Raw genomic sequence first — 22,484 nt, forward strand, 5'->3', positions numbered from 1 at the left:
TTTTTTGGGCTTTTGAAAATCCATATTTTTACTTGTTTTCTTCAAAATCATGATTTCATTGGTTTGTTTTAATAGTAATATTTAAAGCTAGGTGTGATTACCCATACATAAAATTCCAGCACATAGGAGAGTAAGACAGGAGGACTATAAGTTTGAGGTCTGCCTGACCCATTATGCAATGAGATCTTGTCCCAAAGTAAGCAAAGCAAAATCAGTAATTACTTTTAAAGAATGTCATACTTAGGTTATATAATAATGTTGAGGAGAACAAAGTGAACACACAAGAAATCTGTATCAACCTAGTAAAAATGAGACAGCTCAACTGCTGATTCAACTAAATCACAATTCTGAGGAAAACTTGTTACCTTTCTCTTTCTCTATCTTGTTAGAGGGCAGGCATACACTGCATTCATAAACAATAGTATCTAGCAACCACCCATCAGATAGTTGAGGCACTAGTGTAGAGCTAAGTGGTAAAGAAAAATCATAGAGGAATTATGTATTTTTGAATCCTTGTTCAGAACAAATTGTATTATTTATTATATAGGTCCTAGGATTGAATTCAGATCACCAGGCTTCTGTAGCAAGTGCTTTTAACTGCTGAGCCATCTTGCCAGCCTCTACACAGTTTTATAGACCAAAATTCTTTAACTAGGGGTGAAAAAGTTTGCATTTGCAATTCTATATAGATGATCAAAGCATATAGTTTCTATATGACCATAAAAGTAAATCAAAAGTCAACATCTTTTATCAGTAGTCCAGTGAAAGAGACACACTCTGCTAGATCTTGGGGAGAGTTATGCAGGGAGATACAGGAATCAAGAAGGCACAGTCCCTTCATACAAGCTGAGAATTTAAATGAACCAAAGAAATTTGTCAGAACACTCAGAGTAATAAGTGTGAATCCACTCAGTGCAAACTGTGGGCGTTGGTGCTGGGCAAATGTGGGTAGAATACCAGATGCCCCTGATGACGGTGAGAGACAACAGTGCTTCTTGAGAAGGCTCTCATTGTTGGAAGTGTCACCAAAGCTTCTTATGGTTGTGCAAACTGTAATCACAGCTCATTAGTGAGTCATGCTTAACACCGATTTAAATAGATCGGATATACTGTTAAATATCCAGTATACATATATCAAACTCTATAGGTGGATATTTCTTTAATTTTATCCATAATTTACAAATTTTATTGTAGACCGAGGTGCCTGTATTTTTACAAGTTTTCATAGCATAGAAATCAGAGCATGCAAGAAACAAGTATCAATCTATTAAACTTCTGTTTCAATTACATACAAGGTTTTATCTATTCAGGTGTGTATTGACTATAATATAAACTACATTTCTTACTGGGATTTGGGAGCAATAGTAACCAGAGGAGTCTGCAGCAAGCTGCAGAGAACAGAACATGATTAACATTTGTTCTGTCCCACAGAGAGGGCTTCTCAAGGCCAGGCAGCAATCACTCCTTTCACAGATTTATACTTTGTTGCCCATCTTTGCAGTTTGCAAGCAGGCAGAAATCTTTGTTTAAAATAAGCCTTCTCCTTTCTCATAGCCATTCCCAAGGTTGAGAGTTATCCATGTGGCTTCCCAAAATATTTATAGCTTAGCCATAAATACATCCATGTCAAAGTTGTCCCATCTTTCAAGTCTTTGTCCTGCCTACTCAACTTGGAACAATCCTCTTCAGCAATAAATAGTACGAGTATCCCATTATTCCTGCACATTGTGTGATTCCCAGTCTGACAAACTAATGTCATGAGGAGTTCTGCAGACACTGGCCAATCTCATGCTGTAATTTCCAGAAGGAGCACAACTTATTCTGCTGTTATTGTGTAGAGTAGTGTCTGCTCACAAAGTGCGCTGCATAGGCAATTATGCTAGCCTCGAAGAGCAAATGTGTAATTATTCTGTAGCAACTGCTTGAATCCTTTATTTCCTAGATAAACTCTGCAAGGTTTTGAAATTGAGAAAACAATATTTTGAACCAATGAAGTTGAAATTGTCAGCACTTTTTCCCAGGGCTCATTTTTCAAAAGTTCTTGGAAAAAAGTCTCCACTGAAACAGGATAAATTGATTTTCTGTATGGAATCTAGTCACATTAGATTTTGTTTGTTTTGTTATTTTCATATCTTTTTAAGTACTATGAACAAAACAAAACAAAACAATCCAAGAACCTTCATAAGGTCAGACTCTGAGGTCAATTCTGCACACTTAGAATATGTACACATCTAGTGGCTTTCGGCTAAATGAGGAACACCCCGAAGAGAACCAAAGATTTTGAACAAAGAACCAACCAAAGGCAATAGACCAATAGTGCCAATGGGTTAGAGACTGAATGCCCCATTCTCACCATGGTTAGGTGTTTCCAACTTCAGTGAGAACCCTCTCTGGAGATGTTGTGTGTGCCTATGTGAGCAGAGTGTTCCTGGAGCTGATGAACAGAGCATGAAGTTTCAGTGCTGCCAATTCTCCGCTACAGGAGTGTGTATCTGAAGCAAACCAGCGGATGGGGTAATGGCTCTATGCTAAAGCTAATAGGTAGGAGACATTCCAAAGTCTACTTCTCGGTTTTATTATTGAGTTTTTCGTAGACGTGAGGCAGAAAGTAAGGGGGCTATGCAAATAACATTAACTTTATTCTAGAGATGACGAATGTATTTGACTGTATAATATAGTATGTTTTCGAGGTGATTGGAAAAGGGTACATATTCATCACGCATGCTCCATCTGAAAAGGAGAGACCTTTCCTTGTCTTTGCTGTGTGCTTCTCATGCACATTCTCAGCAGAGGCATTTCATAATTCTTTCTTACTGTTTTCCATGTTCACGAGACATTCCATCATCCTGTGGTCAAGTGAGACTGGCTGGTGAATGTCCTCTAGATTGTCCTTGGAATGGTCTCAACATACCAATATTTACAATAATATCTACACCGTCATGTCTGGAGTACTTAAACTGATAGGAATTGCTCACATTGTGGAAGGTGAACCATCATAGCCTTTTATTCTGTTAAGACATACTTGGATTTCTCAGAATCTGAGAAACGTGAGATGCTTATTGAAAATAATATTTCAATTCTCCATAGGAGAAGGCTTGGAAAGTTCATTACTAGGACAATGTAGAAATCATTTTTTAAAAGACAACATTCCCTATGAATTATTTGTTATTTTCTGCAGGTATCAATCTTTCTATGAAGAGACTATTCCACAGTTAAGAATTGAACTATGTGCTTTAGGGACTGACTCAGCACGTAAACACACTTGTCACCAAGCCTTATGGCACAAGCTTAATCTCCTGAAACCACAGAGTAGAAGGAAAGAATGCACTCCTGCAAGTTGTCCTCTGCTTTCCACGTGCTCAAGTGAAGGCTCTATATGCATAAGAAATGCGTGAACACATTTAAATACCAAGTTTAAATATTATACACTTAATAAAATATACCTTATGTCCCACAGTTGTTCTTTGACTTTTTTCTTTGAAGCTTACATACTCCATGACAAGATATTGGATAAAGAAAGCATAGAATGTCCTGAGTTTGGTCTGCTGTGCCAGGTTTTAAACAGGTTAAAACCACCCAGCATCATCTTTGATACTGACAAGCTCTGTGACCTTGGCATTCACAGTGTGCACAACAAATGAACAGTACCTACCACTTTAGTTCCATAAATAAATTACCAACAAATAAGGAAGATTGCTTCTTGTTAATGAAGAGCCACTCAAGAATAAGTTTGATTTTCTGTCTTATAGACCTTCCTTTTTTAGAGTGCTAGATTCTTATATTTAAAGAAAACACACATCTGTGTTTATGCCAGATGGTATGTTGATGTTTCCTATTATTATTCATTCTTCTGTCCATTGCTACAGATGTTACAAGTGTCTTTTACACTTTACCTCACTCCCACAGGCTGAAAATAGAAGGCAGCTTTAAACATACCATTAGAGGAAGAAGCAGAGGAAAGTGGAAAGGAGAACCTGACACATTTTAAAATTAACTTTGCCCTTCCACCACTTGGTCACTTTGACGAAACAATGAACTTGCAATGTAGTCAAAGCAACTTTTTGTTGTTGCATAGATAAATGTGAAAGGACACTGTCTTATTTTCAAAAATTTGGCATTATATAGCATCATGCATATAGGGAATTATAAATCCCATCTGGAAAGCCCTCATTTCTTTTTCAAGTTCTTACTTAGTTTTAGTTCTGTTTATTGTTTTTTTTTCAAAATCTTATGTGTATGCCCATCTTTCTGCATGAAGTCTGTGCACCATGTTGTGCAGAGCCCAATGATGCCAGAAGAGGGTGTTGGATCTTTTGGGACTGGAGTTACAGATCATTGTGAACTCCAGTATGGATGCTGAGAATGGAACCTCGGTCATCTGTAAGGTCAGCAAGTGGTCTTAACCACTAAGCCACCTCTCCAAACCCTGCATAAAGCTTATAATGAACAAATATTCAACTCATGTTTTTCTAACTCTATACAGTTCCATGTTTAACTTAATGATATTAGTCTGAAGTCAAGTCTAGGTTATAAGTTCAAGTACTGGAGAATGTACTGACAAAATCCAGAAATGAAGCTTTACAAGGATCCATGGTGGAACCACTTGTGCAGATATCTGAGGGCTCAGTGAAGCCCCCACTGGTTACATTCCTAGGCTTTGCATTGTCCTATTCCCTCTCCAGATCATAGCCAAGACATAGACTTTGCCTTATCCTCAGATTCAGTGATTCACTGAATAATATTTATTGAGGGTCTACCATGCAGGTTGCATTTTCAAAGTAATCTTCTCACTTTCACTATTTTATTTATTCTTTGATGATATCATACAGGTATAAAATGCATTTTGATCATATTCATTCTCCATTACCTTATCCAATTCTCCCACTCCTACTGACCCCCTTCCCTCCAACAGGCCTCTTTTCAAGTCTTTTCTTGGTATGACCCAATGAGTTTAATTAGGGATGTTCTCATAAGCATGGAGCAAGTTCATAATATCAGAATTTGGAAGAACTTTGGAAAAAACAAACAAAAACAACAAAACAAAAAAGAAAATCCTTCATTCCCAAAACTGTCAACCTGAAACTTGAGAACAGACTTAGTCCATTCTCCTTAAAAAAATGTTTCTAATAAACTCAACTATGTTGCTAGTTATTAGGCCTAGACTTATGAGCATGAAAAGCATTTGAAAGAATCCTAAGGGAAAGAGAAGCCAAGCACAGTTATTATAAATGGCATTTTCATTTAATTGGCCTGTGGAAAGGTAGGGGGTTACTTTAAAATGGTTTTATGTAACTAACATTTCCCAAGGTTTACTGTAACAAGACGAAAGGAAAGTGAGATTGCATGAGATCGTAGAATAAAGGACTTGTATCATTGAGCCACTGTTCTTAGAAAATTAATAGACTCCATAATCAGGCAAGATGATTAATACTGGCTTTCATCTGAGCTATCAGCCACAGTGACAGGCACAGTATGCCCCTGACGTTTCTTGGCATTGACATTTAATGAAAAGAGAGAGCTTAAAAGAAGGTGATGGAAGGGGAAAAATACACAAACCTTCTGTATTGGGCCAGAAACTTCTTGATTGACACGTGAGCTTCTCATTTTTAATTCTCTATCAGCTCTTGGTAGGTGGACATTTTCTTTCTAAGACTGCATAATAAAAGGCATTAGTTTTTAGAGTACAGATGACACTTTTATAGAAGAAAGTGATGGACAATTTCATATTTCCAAAGGAAATGATACTTGTAAAGATATAAATAATAATAATGAGAATAGGGAACAGTGGATATGCTGACGGTATGTGTGATCTACAATAAAGTCACCATGAAATTTTGGCTGAAATAAATCAGTTTGGGAAGACTGGAAGGCTGGAGAGAAAGTGGTTAAGAGTATCCTGACTTGTGTTCTTGTTCTATTCAGTCTCAAGGATTGAAAAGGATTAACCTTCGTAAATCCCCTGTCACTTTGATTAAGCCAAAGCAGAGAATTCTAGACATCATATAGTTTGGCAGGGGTAAATGATGGCTTTGTCAATGAGAAGGACTATGGGACTCCAGAACTGTTGTAGAGTCAATCTGGCATCCCACCCATTTTTCTTAAGATTCTTGCCCTGAGTTACTTACCTTAGTTCAGAAATTGAGTACACCGTGGTTTACAGGCACTGACTGTTTTCAATGCCACCTCTCCCTGGATCCTGTCACACTTTGTAGTCTCATTCTCCTTCTTGTCAGCATTTCCCTCTGAGCCTGATCCAAGGCTCTTGCCTAAATTTTCTCTGAGAGGTTTCTTCAGAGACCATTGCTTCTTCTCCATCCTGCATTGCCACCCTCTAGAAGATTCCTCTGAGCACTTCAAATGGGGGATGTGCTTGATTTTGGGAGGAAATTTCTTACCCTGAGCCTGAGGTTGGATGTCTACTTATGTCATCCAATATTTGCCCTTAGAGTGTATTGTTATTTCATTAAGCCTCTGTTGTATGTTCCGGTTCATCATTCCCATTAAACACAAAGTAATTCTCCCAAAGATCTTAACCCAGCAAAAGTATCTGATATAAAGATCATAGCATGGTCACCACTTTGATGGATGCAAGGTCAAAGACTTTAGAGCCACTTGTCCCAGCCTGTCTAAGGACAGCATTATAGGATTGCCAAATGTGGTGGTTAATTTTAACTGTCTACTTGACACAACCTAAAGTCACTTGAGAATGGAGTCCTAGTGAGGAATTATCTAGATCAGGTTGACCTGTGTGGTCTTTGAGGGGGGTGGGCAGCATTGTTTGATTGGTGATTCAGGTAGGAAGACCCACCCTGGATATGGACATCACCATTGAATGAGCTGAACCCTGAACTGTTAAAGAGTGAGGGGAGTTAGCTGAGCATAGCAGAAAAGCAGCATGGTACCTTTGTTTCTCTTTGCTCTTTACTATGGATGTGCTGTCACATGCTCCTTCAAATTTCTGCCACGGTGACTTCCCTACAATTATGAACTGTAACCTGGAATTTTAAGACAAATAAACACCTTCCTCCTTTAACTGCCTTTTTATCAGAGTATTTTATTATAGCAACAGAAGTGAAACTAGGACAGGATGTCACATGACACTTTCATTAAAAGCAAATTTTATGCCTGAATCTTTTGGTATTGCTCAATGTATGAGTTACTCACGTCATTCCCGTAACAAAGTGCTTGACCAAAAGCCCAAAGAAAGAAGAGTCCATTTGTTCATGTCGAGAGAACAGAGTCTGTCATGGCAGAGAGGGGATGGTGGCACGAGTGAAGCCGATGACTATATTGTTTCTGTGGTCCAAGAACAGAGAGAGATGAATGCTGATGTTCAAGTGGTCTCTTCATTTTTTTTCTTTCTCACTCAGTCTGGGATACACTTCTTCTGTTTGCCAGTAGTACCAGCATCAGGGTGAGGCACCCTTTTCACTTAAACCTCCCAGAACACACCCTCACAGACATGCCCACAGGTGTGTCTTCTAGGTGACTATAAATCCTATTAGGTTGTCCACACAGTGCAACTATCAAAGACTATTTACAGCATGTCTACAATAGGCTGGACATTATTTTGTGTGCTATATAGTTTCATCACAAAACAAAAAGAAAAATGTTGCTGTTTTTGCAGAGTCTGTATTCTAGTGGAGGCAAAACTTGTCTAGGTTGCATGAGAATAAGTGAAATATGGAATGAAGAAGAAAAGAAAAACAAATCAAGGAAAAGGAACACAAAATGTGTGACAGTATATTAGGGCTACCAGGCAAAGTTCCCTGGGCAACTAAGAGACTTCTGCTCTTAGGGCCTAACACTGGGCACCATGTTCCATGCATATTACTCTCCCAGGAAGCACAAGTTGAGAAGAAATCATAACACCAAACCAGAAGGCAATAGATTGCCTCTTACATGTATTTGAAGAAAAGTCCAGTTTGATTCCACACCACCAAGTATTTAACTTTCTTTTTCTCCCCTTGGAAGTCCTTTCTCAGTTCAGCATCATCTTTCATGGGATAATGCCATTTAATTTACACAAAAAAAACTTTATACAAGATCTAGTACAGTAAAAGATTAAGTCTTTGGAGATCTTAGACCCTAAATTGGCCCAATGTCAGAAAAAAAAATCCCCTAGGAGAATATCAATTAAACTCCCATTCTTAAAAAATTCAAACCACTAACTCATACACATATATATAATCTATCCCCCCAACCCCAAACAAAGACCAAAACCAAACTCCTTCTAAGGAGGTGATTCTTAACCTGTCATCCATTGTGGACACCCTGAAGAACCTTATAAAATGTGTGAAAACAGATTCGGGATGGTGTATGCTCTTCATTCAAAGGGGCTATAAATCCCATGGCGTGTGGGATGGCTCTGCGGCCTTGAGATTTAGAAAACCTGATGGGAAAGAAGGGGTCTCCTTTCCAGAAAGTTAAAGCAGCTCATATTAGATGTGCCAGCATCCATCAAACTTCAGAGTTACAGCTGTCATATCCCTGGTTACTACACACATGTCATGGCTTGTGCATAAGAATCTAATGTCTCAGCTGGGCGGTGGTGGTGCATGCCTTTAATCCCAGCACTGGGGAGGCAGGGGCAGGCGGATCTCTGTGAGTTCAAGGCCAGCCTGATCTACAAAAGCTACACACAAAAAAAAAACCTGTCTCACATCAGAACAGCCACAAGGTAAGACCCAGGTGGGGGAGCTACTGTGACAGTTCAGTTCAGACTACCTTCTCTGGGTGTTGTACCATCCAGCAGCTGCATAAGGTGCCTGGGCACAGTCTTCCTGACCCTTTGCCAGCTTCTCTGTGACCCTCCTGTCCCAGGAGCAGCACTGGGTTATGCAAACAGATTGAGCTGCATTAGGAAGAAGATTTCTCCCCCCACTACTTGTATCAGTGGGTGTTCTTCTGTCCTCCATTTATTCACTGATTCACCTGGAATGGCCCCAGAAAGTTCTCTGTAAGCACCGAAGCTCTCATTCGGCATGCAAGGAAGATATTAAGGGGAGAGGAAGACAAAGATTCTGCTGCTGAGAGGTTTTTTTTCCTTGTCTGCATACCTGCTAACCTAGATCAGCTCTGTGGATTTGAGCTTAAACACTGAAGTTAAAGACTCCCCACAGTGCATTGCTACCTCTGGGAACTGGTCCAGAAGATGCAGGGCTTTAAATATGTATCTATGTTTTGCCTTTTGTTTTTATATCAAAAGGAGAGGTGCTGTTACTCTTACTTTAATAAATTATAAAATGCTTCTCCCACTCTTTTCCTGTTCCCACACACCCTCTTCTATAGCTGTATCGGCTTGAGAACTTGATGTTCTCACTGATGGAGTTAGCTAGAGAGGGAATGGCAATTTGTTTAGGATGGCTGAAGCCAACGTTGTCTTAACAAAGCAAGGCAGCTCTTATATGGTGTGTGACACATTTGCAATCCATCACATTTGGGTGTGTAGGAGGGGCAGTTTTTTGTTGTTTGGGTTATAATAAATCTATCTCTGGGATCCCCTAGGAGTGAGCTGATTTACCATCAGGGAAGTGTGGCAGCCTGAAGACCAGCATGTGAGTTCCTAGACGTAAAGTCCCCCTCTCCTTGACTGAGAACTATAGCTCAGTCTTCCTAGGAAACACTTTGTCACTGGCAGAAAAGACCCATGAAAAGGGATGCTCCAGTTTCTTTGCTAGTCTCCTGCTCTACAGGGAATCCTCTTGTCCTCATTGTGAGCAACCTCCATCAAAAAAGCTCAACACACCACAGAAAAGCATAGGGTCTGCAGACTAGGATAAGAAGTTGATTGAATTCTTTACTGGACAAACCTACTGTGTCTGCATGGTTTTTCCAGACTTTGACAAAGTGCAGCCTAGGTATGAATAAAGCAGTGTCTATCAAAGAAAGACTGAGGCTTAAGGGCCCAGTTGTGGCCTTCAGAAGGAATGCTCTAATGCAGTTATCTCTCATTCAGGGCAACATTTACGAACACCATTTATTATCACTTTTGTTAGCAAAAGTTCTCCACATCAAGTGGAACCTGGCTGGGCTCATCCCAAAACGCCTTACAATACACTGAACAATGCTCCAGTTACTGAACCCGGAATGTCCATATTGCCACATTTGAAAATCCTCTGCTGCAGAGAACAAGGGGTTGGAGGTTTAGGAGATGGTGAAAGATGCATGTGTGGGAACAAGTACAGCAGGTTCCTGGATGGATGCAGAAATTTGGTCTCTTCAATCAAACCTTAGAGAATCTACTGATCTACGAGTAGGGCAGGCATAGTTTTGACTGGATAGCTCATGACAGATTCTGGCCATAGTATTGATTTGCTGATAATAACAGAAATACTCTCTCAGCGCTGCTGGAAGTTCATGACGTCCATCTTCTGATGCGTCATTCATGTTATCCCTGGGCATGTATCACATTGAAAGGCAATGCAAATACTCAGGTCCCCCTGGATGCCAAAGGTGCAGAAACTGTTAACTAATAAAACCTGAGTCCTTTGTGTCATAGTCTTGTTTTGTTTTCTTACAAAGTTACAGATTGTTTTCTGTGCAAAACACATTGTCAGCAGTTGTAGACTTAAGAGGAAAGGAACATTCCCTGACCCTCAAGACTGTAGGGCTAGGTTGGAAAAAGCCCTCAAAAGGATTCCACAGGAGTTAATCTTTTAAAAACACACCGAGGTCAGGGAAAGAGCCCAGGATGCAGCAGTCTCTGGGTGGGTTGGCTCCCCTGGAATGGGAACCACAGTAGCAGTTCCCAGGCTTCTGCTGGTTGCATACAGGGCACAGGAAGGTGGCCAAGAAGCAGGTCCAGGCTTACCTAGTATCCTGGGAGGAGAAAGGGACCATGATGCTGGCAGTCTCTGGGTGCCTTGGGTCCTGCCAGGAATTCTACTCTTAGGCATATACCCAAAAGATGCACATTCATGCAAGGACGTCTGTTCAACCATGTTCATAACAGCATTATTTTTAATAGCCAGAAACTGGAAGCAATTTAGATGCCCCTCAACTGAAGAGTGGATAAAGAAAATGTAATACATTTACACAGTGAAGTACTACTCAGTGGGAAAAAAAACAATGGAATCTTGAAATTTGCAGGCAAATGGACAGCACTAGAAGAAACCATCCTGAGCGAGGTAACCCGGTCACAAAAAGACAAACATGGTATATACTCACTCATATATTGATTTTAGACATGGATCAGGGGAGTGCCAGGCCTACAATCCCACTGCCAGAGAGTCTGGGAAACAGGGAGGACACTAAGAGGGATACGCTTGGTACCTCTGTGAAGGGGGATAGGACAGGATCCCCTGAGCAGATTGGGAGTATGGAGGGAGGTGAGAGGAAGCTGGGAAAAAGAGAGGGGGAGAAGAGAGGAGGACATGGGGGAGCAGGAAGGTTGAGTTGGGGGAAGAACAGAGGAGAACAGGAAGAGAGATACCATAATAGATGGAGTCATTATAGGTTTGAGGAGAGATCTGGCACTAGTGTGATTTCCAGAGATCTACAAGAATGACACCAACTGGCAAACTAAGCAATAGTGGAGAGGCTACCTTAAAAGCACTTCCCCAATAATGAGATTGAGGACTATCTTATATGCCATCCTAGAGCCTTCATCCAGTGACTGATGGAAGCAGAGGCAGTCACCCACAGCTAAACAGTGAACTTAACTCCTGGAACCCAGTTGCAGAGAAGGAGGAGTGATGAGGAAAGGGGTCAAGAACAGGCCGGTAAAACCCACAGAAACAACTGACCTGCACAAGGGAGAGTTCAAGGACCCCAAGTGATGGCTGAGAGGCCAGTATGGGACTGATCCAGACCCCCTAAATTTGGGTGTCAGTGAGGAGGCCTTCACATCTATGGGGCCTCAGGTAGTAGATAAGTATTTATCCCTAGTATATGAATGAACTTTGGGAGCCCATTCCACATGGAGGGATGGTCTTTCGTCCTGGGCACATGGGGGAAGGCCTAGGCCCTGCTCTGAATGAAATGACAGACTCTGGAGATCCCCCATGGAGGGCCTCACCTTCCCTGGGGAGCAAAGTGGGGGACTGGGTGGGGGGTTGGGGAGCTTGGAGGGAGGGGGAAGGAGGGGAGGGAGAGGGAGCTGAGATTGACATGTGAAACAAGCTTGTTTCTAATTTAAATTTTTAAAAAAATCTAAAACAAAAAACACACACACTGAGGCCCTTGAAACCTCCTTCCTTTCCTCTCTAAACACTCCCTGGAGGGAGCCCCAGTGCAGGGAACTTGTGGGCCTGTGCTATGCCTTTCCCTGCTCTATGCCTTTCCCCACCTTCCCTGTTGCCTGCTTTCTCATTCCTGCATGCTGGACTGGCAATTAGCATCACAGTTTCCCTTGCTACCCTAGAGACCTCAGCAAGAGAGGCTAGATTCCTAGATTTCTAAGCCTCAGTCCCATGTTTGCACTTCGGGAATTTTGTTGACAGGCACTTTCCTGTCCTTTGCTTTCTGTCTTCAGAGGTCCTGGGCACAGACTCTGGCAGCACAGCAGGCTGCTCTGTGGGTGACAGGCACGAAGGACCACCTAGGACATCTGTCCCTCTCATCTCATTCTTGTATTGCAGTCCTGCCCTATATTCCTCGGGATTACATAAGGAGGTCTTTAATGGGCCGACTTTGTGAGAAGACCCAGTGATCGCGGAAGAGACTTTAGTCAGTGCTGTACTTAGAGGATAATTCCGTAGAAGGAAAAGCTATTTCTAAAACAGTCCCCAAAAGTAGCTTAAAAAATAATGGAGATTCTAAAACGAGATCATTTCCTGATGAAAACCCTAGAGCTTGTTCAATTTTTAATTCTTTTTGAAATCGGCATGGCTTTCCTTCTTCCTATCATGGTATTTAAAAAGAAGTCCTTGACTTTGCCCCTTGGACACATTTGTATGCCTGTGATTCCTAATTTCCCGTTTCAAATCCGAGTAACTGTATTTTGAGGAATTTATGTGTTTTTTTCTATTTGTCTAACAAATGCATAGTAACAAATATTTATTTATCATTTGAATGAGGTTACAATATAGAGCTGTGAAAATATCATTGTCATTATCTAAATTGCTTCCATTGTAATTAAGGATTAAGACAAATAGAGTTTACTGTTTTGTTTTATATTGAGACAAGGGCTCACTCTGTAGCCCAGCCTAGACTCAAACTCAAACTCATGGTGATCCTCTAACTTTGGCCTTCCCAATGCTAGGATTATATGCATGAGCCTCTTTGCCCTGAGCAATTGGGAATTTGAAACATAATAAAACCCCAAACCGAGAGAACATATCTTTATAAATGTTTAGCCTTTTAAAAGGCTTGCAACACTGCTGGGGGCATATATTTCAGTGGAAAAGATTCGTGACTTTAAAGATAAAAGGTATGTGTCTGTCAGCAGTGATTTATAAGGGTACTGGAGAGTAATAACACATATGTAACATACATTAAAATGCAAATGTGCCAAGAAGTTTACTTGCCCAGAGAAATACTCAGTGGTTCCTAACTCTATCATTAAAAAAAAATCAATGCAGTAGGCTAAAACCTGACCTGTGAATACAATCAGGAAAGTCACTGGGAGTCATATTCCTCTCTTAAATTTTTTCTTATTCACTGTGCTTCTTCCTCTTCCCTGAGCTCATCTTTAATTTAGTGAAGTAGAACTTGTGACCATCTTAATTTGGAAGTGTGGGATTGGCCTGAGATGATATCTATGGATGATAAACACCCAAACACGTGGCTAAAAACCATCACTAAGCCAACACTTTCATTATTCAGCTGGACTCTAAAGTGACTCCATGTAAATTATAGAGTCATAAATCAGTTGTTTGAACTTTAGCTGCCACCTTCCCATATGAACTAACAGCTACCAGCAGTGTTAAGTGCAGCAAAAAGTACTTTCCCTAGAGATATTGGCAATGTGGAGCTTGTCATAATTATCCCACAGCTCCGCAATCGTCATCCTTCTCATAGTTTTCATTAAAGCATATCACCTTTGTATGTAAGACAATACCTATACTCTTTGGCTGCTTGGGGCTTGTGAGCAGGGACCATTCTGAAGCTGCCATGGGTTGGTTCCCACTGGACCAACATCTAATGACTAAAAGGGAAATTGGCTCTGTTGGAGACTGGGCATCTGTGCACTTTGTTATGAGTGCATGCCTGGACTTTCACAGAGGGTTTTTAACAGAACTTGGGAATTGTCTGATTTAAACTCTAAATTTTAATGAGTTACCTGTATAAGACAGTGATCTAGGTCAACAAAATCTTAACAAAAGCAGCCTTTCTGATTTTAAAATTTCCTTTACATTAATTTATATTTTTGTGTGTTTGTGCACATGCATGCCACGGAGCTCATGTGAAGATAAGAGGAAAACCTGTGGGAGTTGGTTCTCTCTTTCCACCATGTTGTTAGGTTGAGCAACATGGGCCTTACCTTTCCTCTTCCCCCAATTTTATATTTGCTAATAGTCACAGTGTAAAGATAAACAGGAAGGTTAATTGCAGAAGTATACTCTATATAATATTGAATCATTATTACAACAAGTAATCAATACAAAATGTGTTGAATTGTTTTTCATATTAAGCCTTTGAAATCAAATATGTGCTTTACATACAGAGTCATTCTGAATTTTCAGTGCTTAGCAGTCACAGGCAAGGAGAAGTTACTAGACTGACAGTACAATTTCAAGTTAGCAGTATGGGCTAGAATTGTTTTTGTTGTTGAAGGGATAAACAGCAACTCCTCCTCTCCCCCAACAAATATTACTTAGCCTCAGGGATTCAGACAGTGGAATTTAGATTACCTTGGCTGGTTGTATTGGTAAAACTTTTAGAAGGGATAAATGAATTGTGTTGTATTTATGCAAGGACATATATGCAATAAGAATGGTCTAAAACTACACACAACAACAAGGATTAATGTCTGTTCTAGTTTCAATTCTATTGTGATAAAATACCCCAATAATAAGGAACTTGTGGAGCAAAGGGTTTATCTGGCTTACAGTTCCAGGTTAAAATCTATTATTTCAGAGAAGTCAAAGCAAAAACTAAATTGTCAAGACATATGCACAACTGGGAGCCAAAAGAGAATGAACAGATGGATACTGGAGTGTCTGCTCACTCTTGTCTAGCTTTCCCCTGAATATGTAGTTCAGGACCATTTGCATAGGGAATGGTGTTGTCCACAATATGCTGGGTATTCCTCCATTGATTAACATCAAGACAATTTCTAAAAAGAGATGCCCACAGACCAACCTGACCTGGGTAATTCCTGATTAGTATTTTCTTCTCTATTGGTCTTTAGCTATGCAGAACTGAATGTTTAAAAACCACCACAGTCTTCTAAACATAATAGTACAGACTGAGAGAAACAAGATACAAAGAATTACATATTTCATACATCTAAATACATGATACAATTCAATCTACACATACACACAAAGAAAAGAAACAAAAACCATCTGAGGGATAGAATCTACATAGTGAGAATATGATCAATATAATCAATGTAGTGAGGCAGTAGTTTGAAAGCAGCACGAATATGTATTCATTCTATCGGTTCTGTTCCTCTGGTGAACTCTAATACAGCCCTCAACACATTTTCAGGCCAAGAAAAGTAAAACTGCAAGTTATGCAAGTTTGATGTTGTTGATGGTAAGTCGCCAACATGAAGGAAAGTGCTCAAAAGTGACCTACCAGATATTTAGTGCCAAAGTTTCCCAGGTCTTTAGGAAAAAAGAAACTTTTAGCACATCTTAAGTTTGGCCTAGATTTTTGAGTGATATTGATACCAATCTAGTTTCTGGGCCATACACTGGCTTGATTCTATTTTCTCCTGTTCAGTGGGGTGAGCAAAGAGTTTGCCGTGGAAGTGCAAAAATGTTCTTTGTTATTGTTGTTGCTTTAGTTGAAATGCTTAGCTTACTTGTACACAGTATATACCATGCTATAAAAAACTCAATTTCCTTTAGCCATATATCCATTTAACCTGAAAATGATTCTATGCTTATCTTCGCTATGTTAACTTCCAGCTTATAGGTATGAAAATAGAAGACTCCTAAGTGAGTTACCAACAAAAGAAAGAAGCAAAAATTAATTCTAACCTACATTTCCTCACTAAATGTAACTAGGATGTTATTTATGAATCCTACATGATTGTCCATGTCCTTCTGTCATACTTTAAAAGACCTGTTGGAACTTTTCAGTGAGCAAGCCTAATTAACGCTATAAACAGCCTGAATTTTATTGGGTATTCTTGATGTTCATCCCTCCCTAAGCATGGCATGTGGCTGCTGAATTTTACCAAGATCGTTCCTTATTGTGGTGCAATATCTTACATGGAAGGAGTTGTGTCAAATTCTATTGCTATTGGTTGCAATCTATAACAGAGTCAAACTGGGCAGTCAGAACTAAAACAAGCAAGAGAATTGGGTCCTGGCTCAGAGTTCAAAGCCAACCATGAATTTGAGGCTCCAAGAAATGAGAGGTAAGGAAGTAGGGCATCCTTGAAGGTTGAGAGGAGGAAATGAACCAGGAAAAAACACTAGGTTTTATTGATGGGGTGGGTGGAAGTGTCACACACACTTTTTAGTGTCAGTCTCAAACTCCTTGAATCCTTGGCTTTCTACCACTAGTCACATTCACTTACATTTCATATAAGGAATTACAAGAACCGTGACTCTATACAATCCAAAGATATAAAAACTACTTTTTGCCATTACAGAGAGTTCTTATGAAGTGACTAATTAATCTTTACAATATCTGTCAGTTAGGTAATAGATTGAAAGAAAGTACATTCCCCCAAAGGGAACGAAGCTCATTTTGGAACGGAAGCTTTTGTGAGCTATAACTAGATAGCAGCTTAAGACAGAATGCTGAGGACAACATATGGGACAAAACTCCAAATGGATGGAAGTATGAAAATAGGACAGGAATCTAAAATAGATGTGCACTCAATTGCTTTAGTATAAATAGCATTGTCTGTAATTTCAGGTATAATATTCAGCAATTGTCAATGGAAATAATTTCCAGTGTATCAAATGTCAAGGGATGGGCAAAGGATGGGGCATTGGCCTTGAACTTTTTTTTCCTTTTAACAGAACTTGAATGACTGAAAATTTTGAAAATTTCTAAAGTTCAAGTTGTTATATTTTTCATGTTTGCTGGTATGATGGCCCCCAAGTCTCCATAATTAAATGGAAGGCCATACCCACTCATAGCATTCATTCAAATCCCTAAAGGCACCCAGTCTCAGTCCAGGAGAAAAACCACTGAACTGTGTGGCTTGTCACACACACTGGGGCTCTTAAACACTCTTCATCCATTCACTTCTTCCAGGATGAATTCCAACTTCATATTCAATCAATCTGTTTTCTCTCCCCCAGCCCCTAGATCCTTCATTAAACTCTTATTCTTATAAAAATTAATTCATTCATTTTATGTAATTTAATGTGTGTGTGCGTGCATGCACACACATGTATATTCAATAGTGGTCATGTGGAGGTCTGAGGAAATTCTTCAGGAGTTGGTTTTCTCCTACACCAAGTGAGTCCTGGTGCTTGAACTCAGGTTATCAGGCTTGTTGTCAAGTACTTATCCACTGAGCCATCCCACTGGTCCATTAAATCTTTATTCTTGACATAACTGTTTAAATGTAATTGATCCAATTCTTTTCCACCCATATTTGTTCATGTTTACTCATCCTTGTCCCTGTCTTTTCTGCCTCATAAAAAGCTGTCATTATTTCCTCCGAAGACAAGGCCTACTGCTGCTCTTACCAAATTTGTCTTAAGGGAGGGGCTGCATTAATAAAGCATAAGACTTACCTTTTGTAATTCATTCCACTCACCTATTGCTATGCAACCACTACCTAAATGGTTTTAGACAGCATTTATTTATTTCTTTATCACAGGTTTATAATTGGGGCAGAGCAGAACCCTTAGGCAAATCAAGTGGCAACTCTGAAGAGTCTGGAAAATCCAAATGTCTTCTTCACTTGCTTCTGGTGCTTTCATTGTGGTGCTTAGGAGACTCTGGGTTGGGTGGGCCTCTTGCTCCCACCATGAGGTGGTTCCACCTGGATAACATAGGTATCACTCACAACAGGGGAGTGCGTGTTATTCTTCTGTGTCTCCCAGCTTCTGCACAAAGGCAGAAACTGCCAAATCTTGAAACCTTGTCTTGGAAAGCTTGTATTAGTCTTTGAACTAATCTCAGATTCAAGGGGAGAAGTCTTCACAGGAACTTTCGTGCTTGCCAACAGTGTACTGAAGATCACCCCTGCACCAGATTACTTCCTACCTCTGCATTGTCTTCTGCTATCAGCTGCAAGTATCTGATTAAAACTTTCTTTCCAATATTACTCTTCTCTAAATTATGATCTTGTTTCATTGACAGTTAGTCCCAATGATTCAAAGATAACTCTCTACTCTTTTCTCCAAAGCAACACTTCCTTTCTGTCTCCACCCCCTACAACATGGCTTTAGTCTTATTACATATATGATTAAATACAAACACCAACTTTCAATTGTCCAGTTTACATTTGTTTTCTCCTCATCTTACTCAATTTCTGATTCAGCTTCTCTTCTACAACACCCCCAAACCCTCTCTTTATCTAATTTCTGGCATTGTGTAGTCCTCTCTAGACTTACTCCTTTTTGAACACATTTCGGTAATTTTTCCTTCTAGATCATTGTCAATCCAATACTACCCAGCAAACTACTACGTTTTTACAATCTTCTTATTGTAATTCTAGGAACACTCCCATCTTTCCATACTCATTGTTCTTACAATAGCATAGAGCCTCATTTGCTCTCATTTGTAGATCTTCTATTTGGTAGCTGACACTTCAGCTTTTTCCTATTTATATTGGTTACAAAAAACAGACAAAAGAATGTTAAGGAGGAAGTTTATTTAGACTCACAGTTTGAGGGTATTGTCTATCATGGCAGAAAAGGCATGTGGTGGTTAGTCATATTGTGTTGGCTGTCAGGAAGCAGAAAGACATGAATGTTGCCTCTCACTCTTTTCTCCTTTCCCCTAGGTCTAGAACCCCAACCTATAGAATAACGCCACCCATATTCAAAGTGGGACTTCCTTCCTTGGTTAAACCTTAGATACTCTCAGAGGTGTATTTACATGGTGATTCTAAGTTTACTTCCATTGAACATCCATATGAGCCATCACATCTTCTAAACCTATAAGAATTAATATTATAAAACAGTTGTCAGGGTTCAAAGGTTTTGCCCAGGTGCCTATTACCAACTAAAAATGCTTAGTCTGGGGGCTAGGGCTCGGTGGGAGTTCCCCGGAGAAGGCACCTGCTGCCCCGAGTCCTGTCCCCCAAGGCTTCTCCAGTCCAGGGCCTCAGTGCTAGGACGCCGCCGCTGTGGACATTTTCACTCAGTGCCGGGAAGGCAACGCAGTGGCGGTGCGCTTGTGACTGGACAACACAGAGAACGACCTCAATCAGGAGGGTGATCACGGCTTCTCCCCCATGCACTGGGCCTGCCAAGAAGGCCACTCTGAGGGGGTTGAAATGCTGATCATGCGGAGAGCTCAGATTAACGTGATGAATCGTGTGGATGATACTGCACCTGGCAGCCAGCCATGGACACCGTGACATTGTACAGAAGCTGTTTCAATACAAGGCTGACATCAATGCAGAGAAAGAGCACAGGAATGTGCCCCTTCACTATGCCTGTTTCTGATGTCAAGACCAGGTGGCAGAGGACATTGTGGCTATCCGGGCTCTTGTAAGCATCTGTAACAAGTATAGAGAGATGCCTGTTGACAAAGCCAAGGCACCCCTTAGAAAGCTTCTCCAAGAAGGGGCAGAGAAGATGGGTCAGAATCTCAACCATATTCCATACAAGGACACATTCTGGAAGGGGACTGCTTGCACTCGGCCCCGAAATCTGACCCTGAACAAACACTCCAGTATTGACTTCAAACAACTCAACGTTCTGGCAAAGCTCAACGAGAATCATTCTGGAGAGCAGTGGAAAGGCCGCTGACAGGGCAATGACATTGTTGTGAAGGTGCTGAATGTTCGAGACTGGAGTACAAGAAAAAGCAGAGACTTCAATGAAGAGTGTCCCCGGATCAGGATTTTCTCACATCTAAATGTGCTTCCAGTGCTAGGTGCTTATGAGGCTCCACCAGCTCCCCACCCAACCCTTATGACACACTGGATGCCACATGGATCTCTCTACATGTACTACATGAAGGCACCAATTTCGTTGCACGCCAGAGCCAAGCTATAAAGTTTGCTTTGGACATGGCAAGAGGCATGGCTTTTCTGCACACACTAGAGCCTCTCATACCTCGACATGCACTAACTAGCCATAGAGTAATGATCAATGAAGACATGACTGCTCAAATAAGCATGGCTGATGTCAAGTTTTCTTTCCAGTGCCCTGGGTGCATTATGCACCTGCCTGGGTGGCCCCTGAGGCCTTGCAGAAGAAGCCTGAAGACATTAACAGACGCTCAGCAGACATGTGGAGCTTTGCAGTGCTTCTGTGGGAACTGGTGACAAGAGAGGTGCCCTTTGCTGACCTCGCTAATATGGAGGTCGGGATGAAGGTGGCACTGGAAGGCCTTCGGTCTACAATTCCACCAGGTATTTTCCCCACACATATGTAAGCGCATGAAGATTTGCATGAATGAAGACCCTGCCTATCCTGGAGAAGATGCAAGACAAGTAGGACTAGAAGATCCTTGCCCAGACTTCAGAGGTGTGAAAATAAGGTTGGGGGATTGTACTTCTCCGAAGCTGAAGGTCTCTGATTGCCTCCCATCTCCAATCATGGTACTATCCCAGCTATGGTGCTAATCCCTGCTCCCATCCCTATCTCTGTAGCCCCAAAAGGGTCTGGGCTCAGAGCTTTATCACTTGCCAAATGATGTCTCCCAACTTGGGAGGGAAAAGCCCTGCCTGTCACAATAAAGTTTATTATGAAAACAAACAAACAAACAAAAGCTTAGTTTTCTCCTCTTAATTGGCCAGCCTCTGTGTTTCTGGTATCAAATTGTATTTTCAACTATGATAGCTAATTCATATAGTCAAAGCTTTAATTTCACAGGTTATGTAATGATTCATTTAAAGAAAAAACATTCATTTTTTTTTGCTAGCCATGAGTTTTTTGGTTTATATTGTTTCTAGAGTATGCTTATAGTAGTTTGTACTATTTTATCATTTTGGTGTTCCTCACTAAATTATAAATCCCATGAGACTAAAGACTGGGTAGTCTCAGAAATTAACATGATTGATAAGAACTAGCTGTTGTTGAGTTTAATCAGATAAACCTTATAAAGTGCCCATCAGCTTCTACATTTAACCAAATAGCTGTACAGAATGAAACAGCTTTCCTTCAATAAAACGATTCAGTTTCTAGCAGAGTATCAAAGCTTTATTTGGGCAGGGATGCTAAAATCCCCTACTCAAATCAATCAGTGCTGTAATTAAACTTTGAGAGGAAAATTTAAAACATCTAGGAGCTTCAAGCAAAAAGACTCTGTGTGTTTCTCTGTTACCTGGATAATTGCCTTACTCTGCCATCTTACTTTAACTTATCACGCTAGGATTTATCACCAACTGATGCTCATTAAATTTTAATAATTCTCCAGGATAGGCATGATGGAGCGGCACATACTTTAATAAGTAGTATGCCTAAACACATAAACATTTCAATTATGTATAAAGTGGTATGCAGATAAATCTGTAGAGAGGGGTAAGAAAATTACCATGAGAATCTTATGTTATAAAAAGAAAATATTTGATTTCTCTCTCTAATAATTACAATAAAATTATTCTATGCACTTGGTGAGCAACAATTAAAATTCTACTTCACTTTCATGATTTGATTTATTCTGAACATATATAGATCAATAAATCAATTCTATTTTCATATCTCTTATAATTTGTTTAACATTCATTTTCCATCCATCTTTGTCTAACAACCTCCAACTTTTGTGCATTAGGCTGTATAACCAACCCCTACAATGTAATTAATGGTCTGGAAGCAAACACTAAATAAGTTCCTGTTTTAAAGGAATCCTAGGGTGGATCATTCTGCAAACTGATTTATTAAATATTAATATCCACTTGGAAAACTCAACTTTGCCTAACAGTCCATGTATGTGTTTGAAATTTGTGATTATATGCAATCCCAGTATACTCAGTTATAAAACTGACTACTTAAACATCAGAATAAAAATCTTCCATCAAAATAATTTTAGCTAAGACTCCACACATATCTTTTTAAACTCTAATGTTGGTGACCTTTAGTCTATTTGTAATGTTAATTATCAGATCAGTTTCAGTTTGGAATTGAAAAGTCTTGCATATCTTAAGAAGAAAGGCAAATGGAGAACAATTTCATTTTCAGATCTTTTCTGGGTATTCATAAGCAAAAGTTCAAAACTGCAAGATTTGTTATCAGCAATCTAGTACTTTCTTCCTGATCCAGTTCCATTCCCAGAGCCCTGCC

General features: G+C 40.1%; 1 pseudogene; it reads left to right on the plus strand.

Annotated features, from left to right (window-relative positions):
* The first annotated feature begins 12,827 nt into the window (after positions 1 to 12,827).
* On the plus strand, positions 12,828 to 20,827 carry LOC101830028 (annotated as a pseudogene).
* The last annotated feature ends 1,657 nt before the right edge of the window (positions 20,828 to 22,484 follow it).

This window comes from Mesocricetus auratus, unplaced genomic scaffold (genome assembly GCF_017639785.1).
Source record: "Mesocricetus auratus isolate SY011 unplaced genomic scaffold, BCM_Maur_2.0 Super-Scaffold_100004, whole genome shotgun sequence".
NCBI lineage: Eukaryota > Metazoa > Chordata > Mammalia > Rodentia > Cricetidae > Mesocricetus > Mesocricetus auratus.